Consider the following 14,361-nt stretch of genomic DNA (forward strand, 5'->3'; position numbering starts at 1 on the left):
GAAGGGTAAATTTTTTTCCGGAAGGTTTTCAAATTTACCTTGCCCAGATCCACTAGAGAAATCATCACATATGGCAGCTCTAGCCTTATGAAATATATTTCTTATTAAATAATAAAACTTGAAAGTCACAATTACTCCTTGACCCATGAGCAGCAGGCATGAAAATAACATTAATCTCATTGTACATCTTCATCAGAGCTTTTGGGCTACCACGTGCATTGTCAATAAGCAGTAATACTTTCAAAGGAATCTCTTTTTTATAGCAGTAGGTCTCAACAGGGGGCTTAAAATTTCACTAAACCATGTTGTAAACAAATGTGCAATCATACAGACTTTATTGTTCCATTTATAGAGCACAGGCAGAGTAGATTTAGCATACTGCTTTTGGACTTTAGGATATTCAGAATAGTAAATGAGCAATGGCTTCAACTTAAAGTCACCAGCTGGATTAGCCCCTAACAAAAGAGTCAGCCTGTCCTTTGAAGCTTTGAAGCCAGGTTGACTTCTCTTTAGCTATCAAAGCCCTAGATGGCATCTTCTTCCAATATAAAACTGTTTCATCCACACTAAAAATCTGTTGTTTAGTGTAGCCACCTTCATTAATTATCTTAGCTAGACCATCTGGATAACTTACTGCAGTTTCTACAACAGCACTTGCTGCTGCACCAGGGCTTTTAGACAGCTTCTTTTCTCAACTCCATGAACCAACCTTTGCTATCTTCAAACTTTTCTTCTGCAGTTTTCTCACTTCCCTCAGACTTCACAGAATTGGGAAGAGTTAGGGCCTTGCTCTGGATTAGTGTTTAGCTTAAGGGCATGTTGTGGCTCGTTGGATCTTCTATCCAGGCGACGAAAACCTTCTTCATATCAGCAATAGGCTGTTTCACTTTCTTATCCTTTATGCATTCACTGCTTTAGCCTTTTAATTTCCTTCAAGAACTCGTCCTTTGCATTCACATGTTAGCTAACTGCTTGGCACAAGAGGTTTAGCTTTTGGCCTATCTCAGTTTTCAATGTGCCTTCCTCACTAAGCTTAATTATTTCTAGCTTTTGATTTAAAGTGAGAAATGTGAAACTCTTCCTTTTACTTGAACACTTAGAAGCCACTGAAGTGTTATTATTTGGCCTAATCTTAATATTTTTTGTATCAGGGAAGAGGGAGGCCTGGAGAGGGGAGAAATGGAGGAACAACCTGTCAGTGGAGCGATCAGAATACTAACAATGTTTATCGATCAAGTTCGCCCTCTTTTATGGGTGTGGTTCATGGTGCCCCAAAACAATTATAATAGTAACATCAAAGATCACTGATCACAGATCACCACAACAAATACAGTAATAATGAAAAAAGTTTGAAATACTGCGAGAATTAGCAAAATGTAACACAGAGAAACAAAGTGAGTAAATGCTGCTGGAAAAATAGTACCGATAGACTTGCTCGATGCAGGGTTGCCATAAACCTTCAATTTGTCAAAACAGTACCTGTGCAGTGCAATAAAGTGAAGCGCAACAAATTGAGGAGTGCCTGTGTTCTTATAGTTGCTTAAATAAATAGAAGAAAACGTGTCTAGCAGGACCAGACCAGGTCCCAAATCTGTTTGTTCTTCCTAGGCACATAACTAAATTACATTTATCAGACCTTTTACATTCTAGATTACATAACTAATTCTTACTCATGGAATGAATAGAAGTGAAGCACTGAGATTTGGGGTTTTATTTATTTCAGCAGCTAGTATTATTTAATCCTGATTAATAACGCTGTTTTTAAAAAGAGAACAACGTACATTACATTTGGGTGGAATAAGAGATTCCCTCATTCATGGGCTCAGGCCAAATTCACAATGTGTGATAATGGTTGACTGCATAGGCTCAAGCCAGGGGCTGAAGGAGGAGCCTAGGGTTCATACTATACAATGTCACACCAGCAGATTATGAGTAACACAGAAATAGCATTAGTCTTGAGAAATAGGCTCAAGCTGAGACTCTCTTATATGGCTTGAACTGCAGTCATGACACTTATTAATCATGTTATGTTGGGCATGTTGCCCAGAACCTCTGTGCCTTGGTTTGCTCATATGCAAAATAGAAAAATAATAACAGTATCAACCTTGGAGAGTGAAGGTTTATTGAGTGATACATGCTAAGTGCTTAGACTAGTGCATGGCACACAGGTAAAATATACGTGTGTTTATAATTATTATTAACTAGCTTAATGGCCCTGAGAACATATGTATTCCTGAATCTTAATTTTCATATCTGAAAAACAAAGCTAGGAAAGCCTGGCTATAACTGATACAGGGGATAAATATTACAGCACTTTGGTAGACTGTTAACTGATGGCCCCCAATGAATCACACCTTTGGTGTCTACATCCTGAAGTTGCCCCTTCCTTTGGCTCTGGGCTTGGCCATGTGACTAGCTTTGGTCAGTGAGACATCAGCAAATGTGACACAAGCAAAAGCTTGATGTCTTTCCCTCTTGGAATGCTAACTCTGCCATTAGAAACCTGGGGTGTCCTGTGGGAGAATCCATGTGTAGGAAACTGAGGCACTTGAGCCGACAGACCCAGGGAGCCATGAGCAAGATGAGAAAGGCCAGCTTAGGCTATCCGAGCCCAGTCAACCTGCCAGATGAGTGTGGCCTTATGAGCGACTCCAGGTGAAACTGGCAAAGGCTACCCTAGTGAACCCAGCCCCCCCAAAATGGTTATTGTTTCATCTACTAGTTTTAGGTTTATTTGTTATGCAACGGTAGATAACTGATGCACATATCACTCAAGAACTTGAAAGTAAAGATGAAAACATTAGCCACTGATAATTCAACTGTCAGAATTAACACAAGTAGGTGACTCAGTTCTATGCTCATAGAACACAAGGCCCTTTAAATTCAGGACTCTGATTATAATAATGGTATCCTCTCCAAATATTTAATATACACTGTTATAAGCATTTTAACCACATTATTTAATTGAATATAAAATTAAACTACAGTCTAATCATTTTTTGTTATTCACAACGTGAATCTAAACCTGTCCCAAGTTTGTTTATATTTTCTCCATGCCCTAACCCTCCAGGTAACAAGTTCCACATGTTTAACTAGGTAAATTCTGTAGGAGTACTGTCTTTAAGTTGTCCAGGACCTCTCCACACAACATTGCTCTGAGATATAGTGAAAAACAACCCATATTCAAATCAAGTTTCTAAAGCACTTACTAGTATAGATACTGTTAACCTATAATCACTTTACAACTTATCAGTCATGGGTACTTAAATGTCACTCTGAGGTGTGGCTTTCTAAATTTCTCTCTGCTGTCCCATCCCTCTTACCAAGTTACTAACAAGAGAAATCCCATGGTATCTATGCTATACCACCCGAAAAACGCACAGTATCCTGCCCAGAAATGGCCGGTGACAAGCAGTTTGGCAGTGCCAAGTAAAATTTTGTAGGTAAACACTTAGATGCAGTCCCGACGGCTTTCTTCATCTTTACATAAATCGACCTGTTGACGGTATCTGTCAGTGCCTCCTTCCCAGTGGACCAGTGTTGGCCCCACAAATCAGAATTTCTGTTTGCTGAGAATGGAGCCTGGCAAACATTCAACCACAAGTAATCTGAAAACATTCACCTGCCTAAACCGATCTTCTCTGGACAAGCCGGCTTGGGAGTTGCCGAGCTTGGAGACATCTCAAACAATGTGTTTTGCTTCTGAAAAGTATAATTAATCTGCCATGACTGAAGTCTGACAGGATGTCCTCAAGCCATCCCTTATTTTGCTTTAGCATAAGCAAGTTGTCATGAGCGATTTAATATCATAAAGTCTGAAACAGAGGAAGTGAAATCAAGAAATCTGGTTGACTCAATTCTATTTGATTTTGACCAGATACTGCCAACTAATTGCTAATTTTTGGTAATGCCGTCATGTTAAAATACAAATATGTGGGTTTATAAGAGCAGAAGCTGTTTGATTTTCTTTTTATACGCAAGCAGAAATATGCCTGGGCTTGCTGAGAGTCGGTGCGCTTAGAAAAACTAGCTGCTCAGCTGCTTTTGTCCTGAAATATAAAAATAATATGTACCGAGTGAATTTTTTACTTTTCTGTGATCCGGGGCTAGGGACTTAGGAAAAGAACGCCATGTCAGTAAGATCAAGCTGTCGTTGGCTCTCCTTGGCAAGCTCTCTGTCCATGGCAAGAGTGTCCCTCTTCATCTCCCTCCTCCCTGTGGTTTCAGTCCAGCTGTGTACAAGGCCAAGTGGAGAAATGAGGTCAGCCTGGATCACTTCAGCCCCCACCCCACGAAAAGTCAACTTCATCTCCTCTGAAAGGAGTTTTCATCTGCAGTGTGAGGGGCCTGGCCTCGCTGGTGTTCATGAGATTATCTTGATCCATACTCACTGCTCCGTGAGCCAGCATGAAATCTACAGGGAACAGGGACCCGCTGCAGGGGACAGCTGGAGGGTAATGCCTGAGCCCTGGGGACAGACAGACTACAGACAGCCCCTCCAGGCTGCCCACACCTCGGGGGACACTCGGGTTCCCAGCCAACATCAGGCTGCAGTGAACATGAATGTTTGATACTGCTTATTTTCCTCTTGTTTCTAAGAAGGGAAAAAGATAACTCTTTTGTATTTGAACCATGCTTTATGGTCTCCAATTATCTTAGAGTCCCTGCCTTTTTGACCATACCAGTAAAACTGGGTTGAGATTTTCATAAGAATGCCCACTTTTAAACATGCCAGGTTAAGGGCATTAAAAATATCACTTCTCTCTAGTATCACTTTCATTTTGTTAAAAATAAAAGGATATTTTAATGCAAAAGGGGGGTATAGAATAGACATGATAAGGAACAGAGAACAATTGTTTCATAAGTTTTGTGAAAAATTCATTATGTATTCTTTTATGGTTTGTTTTGGTTTTGTTGTTTGTTTTTTTTATTTCACCACTTTCTAGTGTAAGTTTCAGGAATTACTGCTCTAGAGTGTAACTTGGCTAGAATAGAACATCAGGAAATCGTGTGCAACCTGTGGCAGCCACAGAAACGTGCCCCTCACATCTCCTGCGGCAGGAGAGGGATTGAGCAGGCTGAGCTGCCCTCTGGACCCACCCTGGGGCCCACTGCCCCCTGGCTGCTTCCGGCCTGAACTGTGCACGGCAGACTCACAAGGCAGAGCCATCTGGCCAGGTGCAGGACCCCTCTGATGAGTGACTCCTCTGAAGGACTCCCCGTGGGCTGGCAGGAACTTTCTTAGAACTGAGCTACCCTCTGAGACTCTTCCTTCCCCTCCCTCCTTCCCCCGTCTCCTTCGCAGGAGGAGCCACGCCTGCGTAGCAGTCTCAAGGTCCCCCTCCTCCTCTACCCCTGCCCCCTTTTCTCTTGGAGGTATGTCCCTCATCTCTTTCACGTTAAATTCTGTCTAGGTGGCTGGTTCTCAAAGGACCTGAACTAACACAAAGCCCTTTCCCATCCACTACTCTCTTCACTTGGTGACGCCTCACACGGCCACTGGGGAAACTCCAGGACGGGTACAGTGAACAAGAGACACGGCACATCTTGTCCATGCCAAGCTCGAACAGGAAGCCAGGAATTCCAATTCCTAGACTAAGATTTCTCCTGGAGTAATCACTTCTCCATACAAAGGATCCTGCGTAAGAAGCAGTATCTGTGTTATAAGCACGCCAGTGACTGTTCCAATGACAGTTTCTAAGTGATTGTCCTCTCTCTCCACACTAGTGGTTTTCCGATGGTTTTTAAGCCATTGACTCCTTCAAGTTAAATCCTTCCTGACAGTCAATAGATTACAGCAGCAGGAGGCAGGCCGGGGGCACAGTTGGGACAGTGGGTGAAGTGGCCAAATGGAGACCTGTGTCCATTGCTGGGCGCCCTGGCCCTCATGCCCATTCGCTGCTGCTGAGATGCCTTCCCAAGAGCCCCTGTGCTCGGCCAGCGTGGTGATGAAACCCTGCTTGGACCACTGTCTTACAAGTGGTGGCTCGGAGAGGCCCTATTCGTGTGATGTCACGGGAGAGAAGGGTGAGCCGAGGCCACTGGTTCCCAGGAGACCTCAGAGGGACTCGCTTGGCTTTTATCTGTTAGTCTATGATTTCTCATAAGATTTCCTTTGAAACAAATGTTCTGTAGCCAAAAAAAAAAAAGTTTGAAAAGACCCTGCTCCAGGACATTGTTATCAGAAGAACCTCTTATAAAGTGTAGTCTTCTCGCCTGACGCTGTGGCCACATCTATGGACACCTGAAACAAATGGACTGGAGCATAATCCCAGCCCGTGGACTGGTCCCAGTGTGGTTCAGCTGAACTGATCGGGAGTTCTGCAGACAGACAGACAGGCAGACAGACAGACAAAGGGACCCCTCCTCTCCCCTGGGCCTGGCCTCTTTGTCATGGCTGAGCAGCTGCCCTGGTGGGGCAAGAATCTGGCTGGCTGGCCATCAGAGGAATCTGTCCCCAGGTGCACTCAACAACTGCTCTGGCCACCGGTTCTCAGCTCCTGCTGGTGCCTCTTCTGAACTGCCTCCCTCCAGAGGTCTGCCTGGCCAGCTCCTTGCTTCCCTCCTGTCTCTGACCAGGTGCCACCTCAGCAGAAATACTCCCCTGGTGACACTGTGTAAAATAACAACCTGCCTCATCTCCCACACTCTTTTACCCCTGACAACCCTTCCTATTACCTGATCCGTTTTGCTCTTCTCTGGTGTTTACCCCATCTGATACATTGGAGAGTTCTTTATTGACACTCCCTCCACAGAAATGAAAGTTCTACGAAGGCGAGGAATTTTTTTTTTCCAGAGCTAACTCTCCAGTGCTTAGTGTAGTACCTGACAAATGAAAACCCTCAAACACCTATTGAATGAATAAATGAGTGGTATCATGGAATTTTTTAAGCAAATGTGATTTATTCAGGCTTGCACCTGTGGAACAGAGGAGAGGGGCAGGTGAGGGGAATGTGAGCTAGGAAAAATCACAGCGAGGGAAGGTGCTTGCCGTACCAGCAGGTTAGCCCGCATCTCGTCTTCATTCTAGAGATATGGCAACTGTTTGCCAGGACTTGGGGATCAGACCTGATTTCAAATATTCTATTGATTTCCCCTATAATTAATCTAATTCCTTCCAAACCATATATCAGCAACATTGCATTTAAAAAATATGTAGTCACTGTTTCCATATGCATAGATATTTGCAATTTCCAGGTCTACCATGATGTATAGCAAAAGTATGATATACATGAAGTTTCTCTTTATATTTAGAAGACTCCGGACATTTTGCATATGGAGCTTTTGTTTATTTTCTGGCCACAGTGAAGTTATTTTTTATTGAGTGTCCAACTGAGTCCCTCTCCCACAGAATCTCTGTAGGAAACCTACTACAGGGAAGCTCCAACCACTCGTTCAAAGTCAGTGGCCCTTGCAAGCTGGATATTCTGCCAGAATATATATTATTTATTATACTACATTTATTATATTGCATCATTAGTACATACTGCCAGAAGCATACCAGGGTATAATCCCAGGTCATAGAAATCTGCACCTCCCACCTAAGAAAAGCCAAGGTATGTTCTAAGTAGTAGCCCAAGGGACAAAAATTCTTGAGCAAATCAACCAAATTAAAAGGTGATTACCAAGATGCGCTTTGTAGACGATTTCAGATAGCTTCTTCTATTACTCTAAATCCCTCTTTTATAGCGTTTGCTTTCTTTGGGAATGAATACAACAATGCAAGTAAGAGTTCAGGAGGAGCAGTGTGGGTCAAGGGAATCAGCCTCTTTCTCGGTGCTATGTTGAAGTCTGACATTTTTGTTCGAGATTGGTTTTCTCTAGGTTCTCTCTCTCTCTCTCTCTTCTCTCCCTCTTCCCTGTTTACTCTCTGTCTCTTTCTCCATAATTTCATATTTCTAAAATTTATCACCAGCACAAAGACTCACTGCTGGGATCACATTATTCAAGAATCCAAGGTCCTTCTGTTGTGTTTTGGTGGAACTCATCCAAATGTTTGTTTTTAGCAGGGGATTAGATGTGGAGTTGATCCTTTCAACATCGTGGCGAATCCAAAGAAATCAAACTCCATGTGCTTTGAGGAGTTTTATGGGAATTTCCACATGTACACATGCCTACCTACAATTTTTTTTAATTAATATATTTACTTACTTATTTATATTGTTGCTAAGATACACTTCTCTATCGTCTCCTACCCTGGGCCCTGAAGCAGAAGGTATGGTTCAGGTGTGATTAAACTTTCTCCTCAGTTAGCCTTTTGGTTACCATAGCAATCATTTTCATCTCATGTTTTAAGTTCATTTTCATTTTGATTCAGAAAGCTTCTGGATTCCATTCAAATCATCAGGCTTATTCTCTGAGTCACAGTGTCATAGAATTTTAGAGCTAAAATGAATTATAGAACTATCCAGTCCAACTCTTTTATGTTAGTTATTAATTCATTGAGACTTTCAAGAAGTATATTCAGCATTTACTATGTGCCAGGCACTGAGCTAGTTACTGAGGTCACATTTTTTAAAGAGCAGTATATAAATAGGTACTAATTAGTGTGATTCAAGTGTAAAAGAAGCCCAGAAGAAGGGGGCAGCCTGGGGTAGGGGGGAGACCAGGAAGAGGTAACAGAGAAAAGAACACCTAGAATGATTCAGGTACTTGAAGCTGGGAGTTGGTCCTTCCCATTCTGTGTCAGGGTCTGTTCCAAGTCCTTCATCTAAGAACTCCTTCATGCCTCACAGAACCCAATGCAGTAGAGACTATTGCCATGTCCATTTTAGAGATGAGAAAACTGAAGCACAGAGAGGCTAAGTAGAATGCCCAATGAGCACACCAGTAAATGGCAGAGCCAGGAGTGTGCCATCCGGCATCCATAGTTTTGACCCTATGCTTCCTACAGCTTTGACTTCACCAAATTTCCCAGGCTAAACACCAAAAAGCCAGGATTAAATCAAGGTGTCTTATTCCCGGACTGGCATTAATGTCTAACTCCCAAGACCCTAAAGTAAGTGTCTATTTTTCTTAGTGGTCTGTCAGAGGCTGATGACTCTCAAAGTAGCATCTTACAAAAAGGTAAAACATTCCCTAGAATAGTAACCTCGGGCCCTTGTTTAGAAGTGCTGGAGCTTGGAGTAGGGGACTATGACAAACATAAGCCTGAACATCCATTAAACAAAAATGTACTGTGAGCAGAAACCTGGTGTGTTTGGGTGAATAGTGAGTTTCTACCACATGCATGGTATAATAATAATCAGGTTTTCAAAATACTTAGCCAGACTCTGCTGGCCTCGCTAAGATAGAATTGCAGACAGATAAAAGACTGTTCAGGTTTTATTTTAATCTTTGCCTCCCTGCTTGTGGTCTTAGAGGCCTTAGTATTGAAAGCAAATGATATTTCTACCTTCCCCTTCCCAGGGCAGGACTTTGCATTTTAATTTTGGAACACTTAGGGAAAAATCAAATGAAATGCTTTATTTACTTTTTTGAGACTTTTTTTCCTTCTTTCCAGGAATAAAGCCTATTGCTTACTGAGTTGTAGACTAAAGACCATTAAGTCCCAGGGCAGAACTGCTCCTAGAGCTGTAGGAACTGTCTGTGCTTCGCCAGGAGGAAGGCCCCGCTTGGAGGGCTCTAGTGTAGGATGGATCAGTCTCAGACAGATTTGCATGGGAGTGCGCTTACCTCGAACCGAACTTCGAATAGGAAGTTGATACACACACAAGCGGGAAAGGTACTTTAATAGAGGTGCACCGAGAGCCCGGCTTTGGTGAGGAAAGCTATTTATGTGCATTTTGGCCATTTTATGAGCAGTTCTGAAACCCTTCAGGTGACATTCAGCCGGCACTCAGAAAGCAGAGAGTGTGCTGCTGTGCATTGCCAAGCGAACCGGCAAAGGAGCGTGAGTGATCCGCCTAATCGTGGGCAAAATTCCCTTTGGAAGCAAAGAAACGGAATCTGTCTCCTGGCAGAGCGTGAAGGCAAGTGCAGAGCCAGAGAAGAGGAGGGTCGGAACGAGGGTGTTTCCAAACAGGGACTGCTACTTTGAACACAGAAACCTGGAGCTGGGGGGACAGTGTAATTATCTACTTCAACCAGACAAGGGAGTCAAAGGAATTAGGGAGTCACGCAGGGGCTTCACAAATTACAGCCAGAACCCAGCTCCGGACTCGGCGGCATGGAGCTGCATCGTGGGTGTTTTCAGAGGCTCAGCGGGCCGCTGCCTGCTAAGGACCCGATGGGAGCGGGGTCGGGAGGCGGTCTCTCCCCTTCTAGCAGCGGGCACCTGCCCACCCTCGCGTGAAACACCCTCGCCACCGCCCAGCTCTGACCGAAAGAACACTTGTGGCTCCTCATGTGGAAGAACGAGTGGCTGATAGCACGAGTGGCTGATGATAGCACGAGTGGATAATAGCACGAGTGGCTGATAGCACGAGTGGCTGATAGCACGAGTGGATAATAGCACGAGTGGCTGATAGCACGAGTGGCTGATAGCACGGATTCTCTGCGCTCAGAATCGAGCAGGCCTGTTCTCACTCGTTTGCACACTTATTCATCATAGAGCCAGAAAGCCAAACGCCACTCATTATCCATCACCTGGCAGGAGACAGAGGTCTAGGAATAATGACACATAGGACAGGTCCATTTTTACGGGAGAGGGAAAGGTCTCGAGGGACTCTCATGCTGTAAAGGGGAGCAGATGACCGACGCTCGATGGGGCGCCTGAGACGGTGCGGGGGGCTGTGTGCAGGCTCTGAACGTTGGAGAGCGGATGGCCAGAGCGACCGAGAAACGTTCAGAAGACAAACCGCACACTGTGGCAAAGGGACATGTTAGTTCTTCCTGAGAGTTAATTAGAAGCATGAGCTCACGTGTGCAGCAGGTGTGGGATGCCCAGAGCACCCCAGAGTGTTTCCTCTGCCTTTGATTTGGGGCAGGAACTCGGGAATCAAAGACTAGGAATTAATTATCCCTTTGAAGGCTCGGCTCTCTCTAGCTCTTTAGTATTCCCCCGCAAGTCAAGAGGAGTTGGCAGGAAGAAGGAGACGAATTAATCCCCAATATAGAATTTATTTTTCTCCCTCTCACTCATGAGTAGTACATTCTGTTTTACACAATGAGCCCAGGAGAATTGGAATAGATGCCTCTTGCAAATCTAATGGAAAATCTAATAAAATTCGGACATTGTTTGGAATGAGAGAGCAATTCTTTCTGGAGTGTCGGCAGTATCTTCGCTGCATGAGACCAATGTTTAGATGAAGATGGAAAAATTGAATCAGTCATTCAGAGTTTTAGCCCCATTATAATCTATATTGCCTATTGCATATTTGGGGATTTATGGACAAATATTTTAGTGTTCACCAGATGCTGAATGCCATGGAAGATTGATAGCTGTGTAAACAGGTCATAAAAGATTTCTCAAGTCTTTTACATTAGATCTTTCTGAATACCATGTAAGTTCTCTTGTACTGGGTGGCATCCGGTAAGTACTCATGAAGTATTAGTCTGTTACACTTAATATATACATTTTGCATATACATCTCTGGAGACAAGAGAACTAATCCAGTGCTTTTCAAACTTCTTTGACTGCAACCCACATAAGAAATGCATGTTACCTAATAACCCAGTACACACACATACATACACACACAAAACTGAATCCAATGTTTCATAAAATAACATCTTTACTATATAAGACACACTCTGGTATGTTCTATTTTTTAATGTTGGTCTTACCTATAAAATTGACCTCTTAACCTGGTGTGTAACGACCCACTGTTTGAAACACAATGTTCTAGGAGGCTATGAATCAGATACCTGAAATAGAGTTCATGTCTTTACACTCATGTTCCATGAGACTCTCTGCAAGCACTTGTTGCACAGTTATCTTTGCTGCAAATAGGGAAACCAAGGCGGTGCATCAACGAAGCCAAAACCAAGGCCGAGTCAATCTACTCAGTTAAGGAATCCAACTCAGTGATTTTGAAAATGGAGAATCACGCCCTGGCTGGTGTGGCTCAGTGGGTTGGAGCTTGTCCCATACACCAAAAGGTTGCAAGTTTGATTCCCAGTCAGGACACGTACCTAGGTTTCAGGTTCAATCCCCAGTTGTATAGGAGGCAACTGATTGATATTTCTCTCTTTCTCTTTCTCTCTCCCCCCACCACTTTCCCCTCTCTTTAAAATCAATAAACATATCCTTGTGTGAGGATTAAAATAAAATAAAATAAAATAAAATAAAATAAAATAAAATAAAATAAAATAAAATAAAATAAAATAAAATAAAAATGGAGAATTGCTTTCTGCCTGAACGGACTGTTCAAATCTGTCAAAATGGGCAATGCTATAAACTTTTGTCTTCTATCTGCTCTGGAATTAATAAGGTTAAAATTAATTTTACATTTGTGATTATTATTACTAAAGTTTTTATTTTTTATTTATTTTATTTTTTATTTTATTTTCGTTACAGATGTTTCTCCTTTTTTACCCCATTGACACGCTCCTCCCCATCCCCCACCCCATCCCCGGCTTTGTTGTCCATGTCCATTGGTTATGCATACATGCATATAAGTTCTGTGGTTTATCTCTTCCCACCCCCCACCACCCCCTCTTCTGAGGGTTGTCAGTCTGTACCCTACTTCCATGTTTCTGGGTCTACCCTATTTCTCAGACTGTTAATGTTCATTATATTCCATAAATAAGTGAGATTATGTGGTATTTGTCTCATTCTTCTTGGCCTGTGTCACTTAGGATAATACTTTCCAGGTCCCTCCATGTTGTCTCAAAGGATAAGAGATCTTTCTTATAGCTGCATAGTACTCCATTGTGTATATGTACCACTGCTTTTTTATCCATTTCTCTACTGATGGACACTTGGGCTGTTTCCAGATCTTAGCTATTGTAAATAGTGCTGCTATGAACATGGGGATACATATATTCTTTCTGATTGGTGTTTCAGGCTTCTTAGGGTATATTCCTAGAAGTGGGATCACTGGGTCAAATGGAAGTTCAATTTTTAATTTTTTGAGGTAACACCATATTGTTTTCCATAATGCCTGCCCCAGTCTGCATTCCCACCAGCAAAGTACTAGAGTCCTCTTTTCTCCACACCCTCGCTAACACTTGTTTGATGATTTGTTGATGGCGGCCATTCTGGCAGGTGTGAGGTGATACCTCATTGTTGTTTTAATTTGCATCTCTCTGATGATTAGTGATGTTGAGCATTTCTTCATATGTCTCTTGGCCTGTTTGGAGAGGTGTCTATTTAGCTCCTCTGCCCATTTTTTAATTGGGTTCTTTATCTTCCTTTTGTTGAGTTGTATAAGTATATATTTTGGAAATTAAGCCCTTATCTGATGTATCATTGGCAATGATGGTCTCCCACACAGTGGGTTGCCTTTCCATTTTGATGGTTGTTTCTTTTGCTGTGCAGAAGCTTTTTTTGAGTTTGATGCAGTCCCATGTGCTCATTTTCTCCTTTGTTTCTGTTGCCTTAGGTGATGTATCAGTGAAAATTCTGCTCCGTATGATGTCCGAAATTTTGTTGCCTACATTTTCTTCTAGAATTTTTATGGATTCATGGGTCACATTTAAGTCTTTTATCCATTTTGAGCTTATTTTTATATATGGTGTAAGTTGATGGTCTAGTTTCATTTTTTTGCATGTAGCTGTCCAATTTTTCCAACACCATTTATTAAAGAGGCTATCTTTACTCCACTGTATGCTCTTGCCACCTTTGTCAAATATTAATTGAGCATATTGCCTTGGGTCCATTTCTGGGTTCTCTGTTCTGTTCCACTGGTCTATATGCCTGTTCTTGTGCCAGTACCAGGCTGTTTTGATTACAGTCATTTTGTAGTATAACCTGATATCTGGTATTGTGATCGAGCCTACTTTGTCCTTCTTTTCAAGATTGCTGTGGTTATTCAGGGTCTTTTTTGGTTCCATATGAACTTTTGAAGTATTTGTTCTAGTTCTGTAAAATATGTCTTTGGTATTTTGATGGGGATTGCATTGAATCTATAGATTGCTTCGGGTAATATGAACATTTTAATGATGTTAATTCTTCCAATCCATGAACAAGGTATATGTCCTTCCCCTTTTTTATATCTTCCTCTATTTCTTTTTTCAATATCCTGTACTTTTCTGTAAATAGGTCCTTTACTTCTTTGGTTAAGTTTATTCCTAGATATGCTAAAGTTTTTAAAGTACAATCCTAAATCACTGGAATAAGTCACCTTTGTTTGGACTCTTCAAAAGTAATGCATATTCAATCAATAGAAATTCAATTTGATGACTTTGTTTCACACTTGAATTTGAGTTGTCTATATAGTAAGGTCATTGATAAAGAACAAGGTGGACATAGACAAC

This window comes from Molossus molossus, unplaced genomic scaffold (genome assembly GCF_014108415.1).
Source record: "Molossus molossus isolate mMolMol1 unplaced genomic scaffold, mMolMol1.p scaffold_m16_p_3, whole genome shotgun sequence".
Taxonomy (NCBI): domain Eukaryota; kingdom Metazoa; phylum Chordata; class Mammalia; order Chiroptera; family Molossidae; genus Molossus; species Molossus molossus.